Genomic DNA, 12,431 nt, shown 5'->3' with positions numbered 1-12,431 from the left:
GTCATAAGGGAGAAATAATGAAGAAAAAAATAATGAAGAAGAAGAAGAAGAAGAAGAAGAAGAAGAAGAAGAAGAAGAAGAAGAAGAAGAAGAAGAAGAAGAAGAAGTAGAAGAAGTAGAAGTAGAAGAAGTAGAAGTAGAAGAAGTAGAAGAAGAAGAAGAAGAAGAAGAAGAAGAAGTAGAAGAAGTAGTAGAAGTCGAAGAAGTAGAAGAAGAAGTAGAAGAAGTAGAAGAAGTAGAAGAAGTAGAAGAAGAAAAGCTGAGGAGTACGGGCTTAATTAACACAACTCAATTCATTCTAACTCAACTTACCTCACCTCAGTACTATATCAAACTCACCGTAATTTGATTTGAGGTATCAGCCCTTCACTCAACAAAATTCTACTCGTGTCAATTCATTTGAACTCAGTTCCATTGAATTCATCTCAATTTACCTCAACTCTACGAATCTCAATTCAGCCTAGCTGTACTTGTCTCAACTCAGTTCAACACAACACACCTCACCTCAGTTCATTTTAACTCAACTCAAATCTACTCTGTCCACCTCATTTCAGTTCAGCCAGCTCAGTATAAAACTCACCCTCAGCTTGGTTTAACTCAGCTCAACTCACCTCAGCTCTAGCCATGTCATTTCAGTTCAGCCAGTTCAGTATCCAACTCATCTCAGCCTGATTCAACTGAACTGGACTTACCTCAACTCGCTTCATCTTACATCTTACTTCAATGCGGTTTACTCCACCTCAACTCAGTTGGACTCATTTCAAGTCAGGTCACTAAATTCTGCTCAATTTAACACCCCACTCAACAACTCTACCAAAAGTTGCTTCAACGCATCCCGTGGAAACTCAATTCAACTCAATATGACTTAATTGATCTCAAACCAACTAAACTTAGTTAATGCAACTTGTCTTAAACACTCACTCCATTGACCACCACCTCCTTCTCAGACACCTAGGCCTTGCAGAAGGGAGCTGCCTCCACTTTGCTTTTGTCCCCAAGATGCTCCCAGTCTAGCTGAGAGTGTGACATTGCAATCGGAAGGTAATAGAGGAAGCACTAGGTACGGGGTGAACAGCATATGGCAGCATTTGGGAAGCCCAGACAATTTCCCACAGGAGGAGGTGTAGTTAGGTCAGGTAGAGTAGTGGGAGGAAGGGTGTGCCGGGCAAAAGGAACAGCATGTGCAAAAGGCTGAGGCAGACTGGATGGAATACCTGGAGAAGTGGAGTTAGTTGTTCAGGCTGACTGGAGGGCGGAGTGGAAGGATGAAGGTGGTACAAGAGCTGACTGAGGATATGCCATGGGGACTCTGGCCTGGGGACAGTGGGGAGAAATGAGATTTAAAAGGATCTCTGGCTGTAGAGAGGAGAGAGGAACTGAAAGAAAATGAGACTAGCTGGGCAGTTGCTGAGCTGAGAAATCCCGGTCTGCTCAAGGAACTTGAAGAGCTATTATTCCTAGCCCTATTACAGGATGAGGAGACTGGCTCCAAGAGGCCAAGACATTTGCCCAAGACACACAGTGGCAGGGCTGGCATCTGAAGCCAGGCATTGATGCTCAGCTAAGCCTTAGGGGCAGCTGGGCAGCCTCTTCAAAATCCCTGCAGCAGGTACCTCCCATGGGCCCTTGCCCCATATTGTAGGAAATCCTTGCTCTGCAAGTTTGTGGGGGATGTAACTCATCAGCGCTCTTTGAGGAGTGAGTGTCCATCTCTCTTTCAAAGAAACAATCTGTTATCATCCCTATTTCACAGGAGAGAGGTATTGAGGTCTGGAGTCACACAGCCAGGAAGGGGCGGGGTTGGGATAATGTTCTTGTTCTACAAACAGGCAGAGTTGTTATTATTGTGATCTTCAGCCATTTGGATTTTAACTCACCCCATATGTGTACATTCAGCAGGTCCTTTGGGTTGGGTCCTGCACACTGGGCTGAGGAGAGGACCCTTCCCTCATCCCTCCCTTACCCAGCATTCCCCATGACTCCCCACTGCCCTGAGGATGCAATATAGGCTCCTCAATGCATCTCATAAGATTTCTGTCCCACCTACCCACCTTTCTGACCTTGATTCTCTCAATACTCCCCTCCTCTCTCTCTGCTCCAGCCTCTTCCAGCACACCAGCTTCCCACCTCAGGGCCTTTGCACATGCTGTTCCCTCTGCCTGGAACACTTTCCCCATGGAGGTTTCAACTCATTCTGGGGTTCTCAGCTCCAACATCACCTCCTCAGCAAGGCCCTCACTGAACACCGAGCTAAACTTCCCCCAATTATTACCCACCCCTTTTTTGGTTTGTTTTTCATATCCAGCTGCCCCCAAGGGGCTTTCTTTGTTCACTATCTGCCTCTTCCATTGTCCTGTGATCCAGTGTGCATGGACCATATTTGTCCTGTTCACTGCTGTATCCCACTGTCCTGCACAGTAGGTGCTCAATAAATGTGTGTGGAATGAATGGATGAGTAAAGGAATGAATGGGCATAATTTAAGAATCGAGGTGTCTAGGTGCTGAGAGGAAGGAGAGCAATTTCAGGGCCCAAGCTGGGGTTCAAGGCCTTCTTGCTTGAGGAGGAGCCCCTGCCAGGGCAGAAGGGTGAGTGTGGGGGGCACGGGGCAGCGGACAGGGCTGGGCAAGGCCTGGCTGTTCCTCACGGTTTTCATTCTCTCAGTAATTATGGGCTCAGACGCTCCTCGATGTCTTCCCAGAATAATAGCCGGGCCTGTTATCAGCGGCATCTCCAGGACCTTCTCACAAACAGTCATTAATCAAGTCTTGCTGCCACCCTGCCCTCCTGCGCTGTAAAAACCGAAGCACAGAGTGGGGAGGCCACTTTCCCAGTGACACACAGCCCGAGCCAGGAAGGATGGGCTGTTATTCTCCCCGGCCCTCTGCCGTGGGATGGGGACCCTTCCTCTTTCCACCTGGGAGAATGTTTCTGAGCCTGCCAGGACTGGGAGGCCCTGCCCCTGTTTCCTGGCCCCCCAACCCTCCTCAAAGCCCCAGGGGCCTTCCAAGGTGGCCTCTTAATTATTGCCGGTTAATTAAGGAGGTTAAACAACTTCGTGGGGCCCAGGCAGACCTGCCCAGGGAGAAAGGGTGGCAGGGACCAGGCCTGTGTCTGTGGTAAGGCCCCTGCTTCCTAGGTGGAGCCTGGCACAGGTCTGTGCCGCTTAAGTGCCCACCACGGGGCCTGGGAGGGGTCTCTGGGGAGGGGATGGAGCCTCAGACTGGGTCACAGAGATCCATTGTTGGTGCCTTGCCCCCTCCCCTTCTTCTGGTGGTGTGTGGGAGGTGCTGGCAACGGGTAATGAGGCCTCCGCGCTGCCAAGGAGTACTGGAGGAGTTGAAACAGGTTCTGGGTGAGGTGAGTTTCGTGGGCTGGGCAGAATCGGTGGCTCTTTGCCATGTGGGCGCTCCCCAGGGCTGTGGGGGGCAGGCGTGGGACCCCTGTACCCACCCTGTGCCCTGATGCGTTGGGAGCAGAGGGGACTTGGGAAGGAACGGCAGAGATGATAGAAGGCAGTTCTAATGAAGGTTCCCATCCCACCCTCCTAGGCCCCCAGGCCAAGCCAGTGGGAACCACACCAAACACTATCAGCAATACTAGCAGGGTCTGGGGGCCCAGAGACTTGCTGATCAGCCTTCCCATGCACATTTGGGCCTCTGTCTTCTGACCTGGGAAATGGGGGTGGTTGGATGTGGCGGTCTCGGGCGCAAAGCTTTAGTTTAGGAATGGCCCACTCTAGAAAGAGTTATTCCAGATTTGCTGTTTGGCCTTGGGCATGAGGCTTTCCTCCTTTGGGTTCTAGAGTTCTAGCTGTGAAGTCTGGTAGGGGAGGGGACTGAGTGATGTTGAATGGCCGATGTGATGACCTTCTTGTGGGTCTTCCAGAACTGCATTTTCCCAGACACAACAAGGAAGACATTCAGGGTCTCTCTCTTTCTCAGCCCTGGGACACAGTGCAGACCTGGATGTAAACCAAGGAGGTTCAGAGGAAGCACCAGCCTGGCCAGTGTCTCCGCCCTGCACGCTCCTCAGGCCAGGCGCTGGCTTGTGGGCCTTCTGGAAGGCTGGCCCTGCTGTATGCAGACCACAGTGAAGCATCGGACCCTGCGTGTGTGCGGCGGTCTTTCGCGTTCTTTGTCTCCAATTTTTTGAAAAATCTGTTTTATGGAAATAAAGTTTACTTTTACGGTGAAATTCACCTTTTTGGGGTTAAACATTTCTATGGATTTTGACATACTTTTCCAGTTGCATAACCACCAGTATGTATAAGAACTAGAATATTTGCATATTATGGACTATTCCAGAACTTCAGAAAATGTCCTCTGTTGTCAGTTCTTCCCCAGCCCCTGACAACCCCTAATTTTCCCAACTTTTTATTTTGAAAATTTCAAATTCATAGGAAAGTGCAAAGATCTTATAAGGAACTGCTGTGGGCTCTTTGTCCCGATTTCCCCACAGTCAGCACTTTGCCTCTGTGTGTCCCCCCTTGTTCTTTCTCTCCGTGATTTTTATGAAACCATTTGAGGATAAGCTGCAGATAGTATGACCCTTCATCCTTAAATCTTCAGTGTGCTTCTTCTGAAAAACAAGGGCATTCTCGGATACACCCACAATGCCATTACCACGCCTCCCTAAAAATTTGTCATCCATTAAATGATATTTTCTAGTATCCTGTATTCAAATGACTGAGATTGTCCCCAAAGTGTCTTTTATATTTGTTTGTTTGTTTTTACTGATCCAGAATTCAATCAAAGGTCAGTCCCTGCAATTGGAGGCAAGTCTCTTTGGTATTTTTTTTTTCATCTAGAACATTCCCCTGTCCTTGTTTAACTACATGATACACACTTACTATGTTCCCATGGTTCTCCCCACCAGGGTCACGTGTGTGAATGCTGGAAAGGGGGCTGCTTACTTAGGGGGTATGACGACCTTTGAGATTGTTTTTTCTTAAAAGCTTTGTTATTTCAAAGATAGAGAGACAACCAGAGAGGCAGATTTGGGTTCATTACTTCATCTTCTTTGCCTCTCCCTGGCTTATGAGTTCTTGAGCAGGTGATTTCACCTAGGGGCCTCAGTCTCCCCAGCTGTGAGGTAAGGATAATAATAATGCCCCCATTGTTAGGAGAATTCAATATGTTACTACATACAACAGTAGTAGTATATACGTGTTGTTGTTAAGTGCCATCGAGTTAGTTCTGACTCATACTGACCCGATGTATAACACAGAATGAGCCACTGTCTGGTCCTGCGCCATACTCACCATTGTTGTTATGTTTGAACCCCTTGTTGCAGCCACTGTCAATCCTTCTTGTTGGGGATCTTCCTTTTTCTCATTGACCATCTACTTTGTGAAGTAATAGATACACTGCTGCTATGTACCGTGGAGTCGGTTCTGACTCATAGCGGCCCTGTAGAGGGTTTCTGAGGCTGTAAATCATCTTTGTGGGAGCAGAAACCTTATCTTTCTCCCATGGAACTGTTGGTGAATTTGAACTGCTGACCTGCTGTTAGCAGCTCAACATGTAACTCACTACAACATACATGTTGTTGTTAAGTGCCATACATAGCGACCTTGTATGGGGCTTCCGAGGAGCAGCTGGTGGGTTTGAACTGCCGAGCTTGTGGTTTGCAGTCCAGTGCTGATCCTATAGCACCATGCCAGGAGTCCACAATATATACACACCAAGTAGCAATATTAATCGTTAGAAATCTAGTGCAACCTTTTTAGACACTTCTCTCTGCTCCCAAGCTCATGGATATAGGTGAATATGAATGAAAGGGTGTAAATTGGGTCACTTCATTTTTCCTCCATAGTTCATCACAAGCATTTCCCATATGTGTACATATAACATTCCTCCACCATTTAACATTTTCATTAATTTTTGTCAAAAGATAATCTACACGTGTTGTTGTTGTTAAGTGCCTTCAAGTTGGTTTCGACTCATAATGATTTCCTATAGGCCTTCCAAGGAGTGGCTGGTGAATTTGAACCACTGACCTTGTAGTTCAAACCAACCTTGCAGTTCAATTCCTTATCCTACAGTGCCACACCAGAATTCCAATCCATACACTGTTGTTGTATAGTGCCATCGACTTGGTTCCTACCCATAGTGATCCTGTATAGGGTTTCCGAGGAGCGGCTGGTGAGCTTGAACCACAAACCTTGCAGTTCAAACCGACATTGCAGTCCAGTGCATTAACCCACAGTGCCACACCAGGACTCCAATCCATACAGAGAACACCAAATATCAAAGGTACAATGAGTATACACTGAAAAAAATAGCCTTCTTCCTGCCCCTACCCCTACTGTCTCAGCTTTTTATCCCAGCGGCAGCCTCGGCTGCCAGTTTCCTGTATTGCTTTCTAGAAAGATTTTATGCATCCCAGAGAAAGAACACAGATTTTCTTTCTTTTTGGAGGGATGCGTTGCACACGACATTTGCGTCTTGCTGATTTCACATAATATGTTGGAGATGTTCCATATTGGTGCATTGGGAGGGTCGTCATTGTTGTTTTTTTCCAGGCAGGATAGGAGTCCTGGTGTGGTACTGTAGGTCAGTTTGAACAGCAAGGTGGATGGTTCAAACTCCCCAGCTACTTCTCAGAAATTCTACACAGGGTCACTATGAGTAGGAACCTACTCGATGGTATTTAACAGCAATAGTCCTCTCCTGTGGAAATGGGCCACAATTTAATGAGTCAGTTTCTTATGGACAAATATTTAGGTGGCTTGCAGGCTATCACCACTACAAATTGCAACAGAGATCCTATACAAACATCTCAGTGTCTATGTATCGGTGTAGCTGTAAGGTGCATTCCTGGAAGTGCAATTGCTGGGTCAAAAGCCATGTGTCTTTAGTTTTGTGCCACCATCATTTTAATGGCTGCATGGATTCCAGTGCATTGAAAAGTCCCCTACTGGTGGACATTAGGCGGTTTCCAATTTTTCTTTCTTATAAACAATGCCACAGTGGACATCGTGGTGCAGATATCTTTGTGTGCAGGAAGATTCAGTTTGTGGGAAATTACCAGGAATCCTATCAACAGGAAGTGCTAAGGAGAGAAAGTTGAGCTGAGCAGGGAGGGGCAAGAATGGTGGTTGGTCATGGCTGCATGACCATTGGGTTCTTAGAATAATGCTCTAAAGATTATGGTGTTGGAGAAGAATGTTAAAAATACCATGGGCTGCCAGAAGAACAAACAAATCTGTCCTGGAAGAAGTGCCACTAGAATGCTCCTTAGAAGCCGGGGTGGCAAACTTCATCTCCAATACTTTGGTCATATCAGGAGGGACCAGTCCCTGGAGAAGGACATTATGCTTGGTAAAGCGGAGGGTCTATGAAAGAGAAGAAGGCTCCCACGAAGATGGACGGACCTAGTGACAATAGCAAAGACTCAAATGTAACAATTACAAGAATGGCACAGGACTGGGCAGTGTTTTGTTCTATTATACGTAGAATCAGTGTGAGTCGGAACCCTCTCCATGGCATCTAACAGCAACACACCTTGGCTACTTAGGTTTTGCATTGGCCCCACCTAGAATTCTGCTGAAAATGCAGATCTACCCTTGACCTATTGAATCAAGGTCTTGCATTTTAGCAAGTGTCTAGTTATTCCTAGGCACAATGAAACTTGAGATGAACTGTCCTAAAATAAAGCCAGAGCCCTCCCACCCCCTGACTTATTACTGGACATAATGGTTTAGCCCTAGATCTGGGACAGGAGACCTGGAGTCAACTTCTGCTTCACCACCCACTGGCTGTGTGACTAGGGGTGAGATAAGCCACCTCTCTGTGCCTCAGTCTCCTCATCTGTAAAATAGAGAGAGGGAGATGTAAGAATTGGACACCATCATTCACATAGACGTGTTTAGCACGGTGCTTGCCATCTAGTTGCTGTTGTTGTTAAGTCCCATTGAGTCTGTTCCAACTCATAGCAACCCCGTGTAGGGTTTCCTAGGAGCTGCTGGTGGATTTGAACCATTGGCCTTGTGGTTAACTGTCTAGTGCTTATCCTATAGCACCACCACACCAGAACCTAGTAGGTGCTCAATGAATGTTACTGTTGATATTGTTATTAATACAGTTAAACGTTAACCCAAATCTAGAACCTGTGCCAGAGAAGGAAAACTCACGTTTCGGCTAAAACGAGTGATAGAAAAGTGGTAACTCTGCACTCTGTCAAAGGCAGAAAACTTGCGAGACCTGGAAAGTGAAGGCAGTCTTGATAAGCGCTTGCCCTCACAGGCCCCACTGTATTATTACTGAGGAGCATGTTGTACAAGGAGATGTAGGAGTTAGCTCTTCCTGTCTCTCTTTGGATTTCTTCACTTTCTGCCTCCTTATCATTCCTTCTGTGTGTCTCTGGCCCATCTGCCTTGCTGTCTCTACCTACCTGAGCTTCTTGGTTTGGTCTGCCAGTCCCTCCTTCTACCTTTGTCTCTTTCTAACTACCTCTTTCCCTTTCTCTCTCTGCTTTTGTTTCTGTCCTATAGGCCCATATGAGCTCCACAAGCATCTGTGAAAATGCTAAAAACTGGAGCTAAATTGCAAAAGAGGAAGCAGTAAGCTAAAAAGTAGCAATAATGGAGGTTTTTTATAGCAAAATTATACCCATTCAACAAATTCAAAAACATTTATAACAAAAACACTTATGTTTTTTATGGGATGTGGGTCCCTTCAGACTTACCTGAGGGGTTGGGGTAGAGGTTTTGAGGCTGCTCGGGCCCCACCTTTTAATCCCACTTGCTTTTCTCTGTCCCTTTAGATTGGACCCAATGCAGACTTGAACTTGGGTAGAGCTGCATGTTCAAGAGCAAAGATTCTGGTTCCAGAGGGTCAATGAATCCCTTCTCTGTCCTTGCTGTGTGACCATGGGGTACACACCATTCAAAGATTTGCTTTTATTCTTCCAAAACTCATTGATTGAGTACCTCTTATGACAGGTCCAGTGAAAAAAAACAGACAAGCTCCCTGTCCTCTTGATGCTTGTATTCTGGAGGGGTGGAGACAACAGAACACCTTTAGACAGTAATAGGCTTTGTGCATAGAAGAAAGTATGATTATGAGGTAGCGAAAGACAAGGGTTGTTGTTGTTGTTAAGTATCGTGGAGTTGGTTTCGACTCATAACGACCCTGTACAGGGTTTCCGAGGCTATAAATCTTTATGGGAGCAGAAAGCCTCATCTTTCTCCCTCAGAACAACTGGTAGTTTCAAATTGCTGACCTTGTAGTTCACAGCCTGATTCGTAACCACTGCGCTACCAGAGCTCGAAAGACAAGGGTGGGGGTGCTTATTATTGTGAAGGCTTCTCTGACCAGAATTCAGAGACCAGAATGGTTGAGAAGGAGCTGGGCATACAAGAGCTGGGAGAAGAGCATTCCAAGCAGAGGAACAGCAAGGGCAGAGGCCCTGGGGCAGGAACAAGTTTGGAATGTTTAGGAACAGGCTGGAGACCAGGATGACTGGAGCAGGTGATGAGAAAGGTTTAAGGTGATGGGGGAGGTTGGAAAGGCTGAGAGGAACCAGAGCACACAGGTAGATCTCTGAGAAATAACTATCTGAGTCAGTCCTGAGGGGACATTTTCAGAGATGGCAAAGACCCTGGGAGCAGGGCAGAACTTGCTGAGGGCCTTGATTGAGGAAGTTGCTTGCCCTCACTGAGCCTCAGTTTTTCCTTACGTAAAATGAGTACAATAAAGACCCAATCCTTATGGCTAAGTGTGGAGTCAATCTAGTGGAGGACCCAGATTTCTATCTTGGAGGAGTTCAGGCGATGGCTGGGGCTTGGGGGGCTTTGTCATGATGCCTGTGGCCCTGGAGGATTATTCTTTGCATGTGGATCATTTGGGGTGTCTTTGGGGATTGACAGTGGGGATTATGTGGCGCCCAAAGCCCCACCCCAGCCTCCTGATGGCTCTGCCACTGAATTCAGGAGTTAATGGGCCTAGAGCCCTCTGCAGAGGGCCTGCCTCAGAGTAGCTCAGCAGGAATGGGGAGAACATTCCAGGTAGGAGGAAAGGCAAAGGCGTGGAGATGGGAATGTGTAAGGTGTGTTAGGGGCAGAGTAAGGAGACCAGCCTGCTTGGTGGGGAGGGGTGAGAGAAGAGTCTGGAAAGACAGGTTGAGGCCCAGGATGAGACCTTGAATGTCACGCAAAAGGAGGGTGGGCCTGAGCTTGGAGACAGCAGGGAGCCATCATGTGCACTGGAGTAGGAGAAGCAGGTGGATCCGTTTTGGGTTTTGGTTTGATTTCCAATTGTAGACATTCAGAAAGCTTTAAAGGATAATGAAACAAACTTCCACACAAAGCCTCCCAGTGTGCCCCTCCCCAACTGCATTCCTTCTAGAAATTACCTTGGGTTATATCCCTGAGTTTGGTACTCATCAGTCCCATGCATACGTTCGCCCTTCTATTGTATGTTTGATTGCAGTGTAAATGACACTCAGCAAAATGCACAAATCTTAACTGTACAGTTTGGTGGCTCATGGGATCACCGTACAGATAAAGACATAGAAATTTAAAGTTCCCAGAGGCCCCATTGTCTCCCTCCCTGTCTCGACTTCCCCATCACAACAACATCCACCACAGTTCTGATTTCTGTCACATCAGATTGGTGACGTTGTGGGTTATGTGTTGGGCTGCTAACCTCAAGGCCAGCAGTTCGAACCCACCAATTGCTCTGCAGGAGAATGATGAGGCTGTCTGTTCTTGTAAAGACTTACAGCCTTGGAAACCCAAAGGGGCAGTTCTACTCTGTCATATGGGCTGGCTATGAGTCAGAATCTTCTTGATGGCAGTGGGTTTTTGGTTTGGGGTAGATTGGTCTCCACCAGCCATCTATCAGTTTGTCATCCTGTGATGGCTTCTGTGTTGTTGTGAAGCTATGCCATTGGTATTTCAAATACCACCAGGGTCTTCCTGGGTGGACAAGTTTCAATGGTGCTTCCAGATCAAGAGTTGTTGTTGTTGTGATGTGCCGTGAAGTCGGTTCCGACTCATAGCGACCCTACCCAGGGTTTCCGAGGCTGTAAATCTTTACGGGAGCAGACCGCCTCATCTTTCTCCCAGATCAAGAGAGACAGGAGGAAATGTTTGGTGAATTACTTAAAAAAATCAGCCAATGAAAATAGTATGCATCAGAGCAGAATACTGTTCAATATAGAGCTGGAAGATGAGCCCCTAGATTGGAAGGTGACAATGGACTCAGTCATGAGGATGGTATGGGATTGGACATTATTTCGTTTTAGGGTACATGAGGGTGCCATGATCAGAATCAATTCGATGCCAGCTAACAACCGCAAAGATTTTTTTTTTACTTGTTCTGAAACTTCATGTGAAGGACGTCATTCAGCGCTCTTTTATATCTGGTTCTTCCACTCATCATTATGCCCATAAGATCGATGTGTTTTAAATAATTAATTAGTTCTATTTTGTTGTTGAGAATATACACAGCAGAACATACACCAATTCAAGAATCTCTATTCGTACAATTGAGTGACGTGGATTCTATCCAGGTTTGGTTCCTTTTCCTCTGCTGTGTAGTATTCCGCTCCACTCTCACTCTACTAATTTCCAGTTTTTGGCTCATTTGATTGGTGTTTGCTGAACATGCTTGCACATGTCTTTTGGTGGACATGAGACATATATATCCTCAGAGGTATGTTTCTAGCTGTGAGATTGCTGGCCCCTGTATCTGCATAGATCTCGTCTTTGTAACCATGGCCAGTATCCCAAAGTGAATGTACCACATGTGTGCATCGCTGAGCCATTTGGGGCACTGCTTGGATTGTGGGTGTGATTGTCCAGATGGCGTCACTTGTACATTTGCTTCTGTGACTTGGTATTTTTTTTCCCACTTGACGTCTGTTCTGGAGACCCATCCCTGTTGACGTAGCAGCTTGAGCTCACTTGTTTGTTCCGGGTGTAGGATCTGTTGTGTGACTACATCACAGTGCCTGCTTCACGCTCCTGTGGATGAATGTTTAGGTTCTTCCCTAAATATAGCTCATCTTCTTTCGGGCTTTCCTGAGCATCTGTTTTTGTGTGGGGTGAGGCCAGTGAGGAGGATGAGGGATTGGCAATGCAGATAGATTTGGGAAGCATTTAGGGAACTTGGCTGTAGTAGGCAAGGAAGGGGAGAAGATGGGATTAGGCCTGGAGGCTTTACTCAGTCCATCCTGGGGCAGAGACTCTGGGCTCCAGAAACCCAGGTTCTAATCCCTGCTCCCACTTCCAGGCTATGTGACCTACCTTGGGCATGTGACTTTGCCTCTCGGAACCTCAGTTTTCTTATCTGTTGTTGCTGTTGTTATTAAGCGCTGTCGAGTCGGTTCCGACCCATAGCGACCCTGTATAAGGTTTCCGAAGAGCTGCTGGTGAGCTTGAACCACCGACCTTGCAGTTCAAACGGCTTTGCAGTCTGGTGCA

Source organism: Chrysochloris asiatica, unplaced genomic scaffold (assembly GCF_000296735.1).
Source record: "Chrysochloris asiatica unplaced genomic scaffold, ChrAsi1.0 scaffold00023, whole genome shotgun sequence".
NCBI classification, from domain to species: Eukaryota; Metazoa; Chordata; class Mammalia; order Afrosoricida; family Chrysochloridae; genus Chrysochloris; species Chrysochloris asiatica.
The sequence above is the reverse complement of the archived record's forward strand: the minus strand, read 5'-3'. Positions refer to the sequence as shown.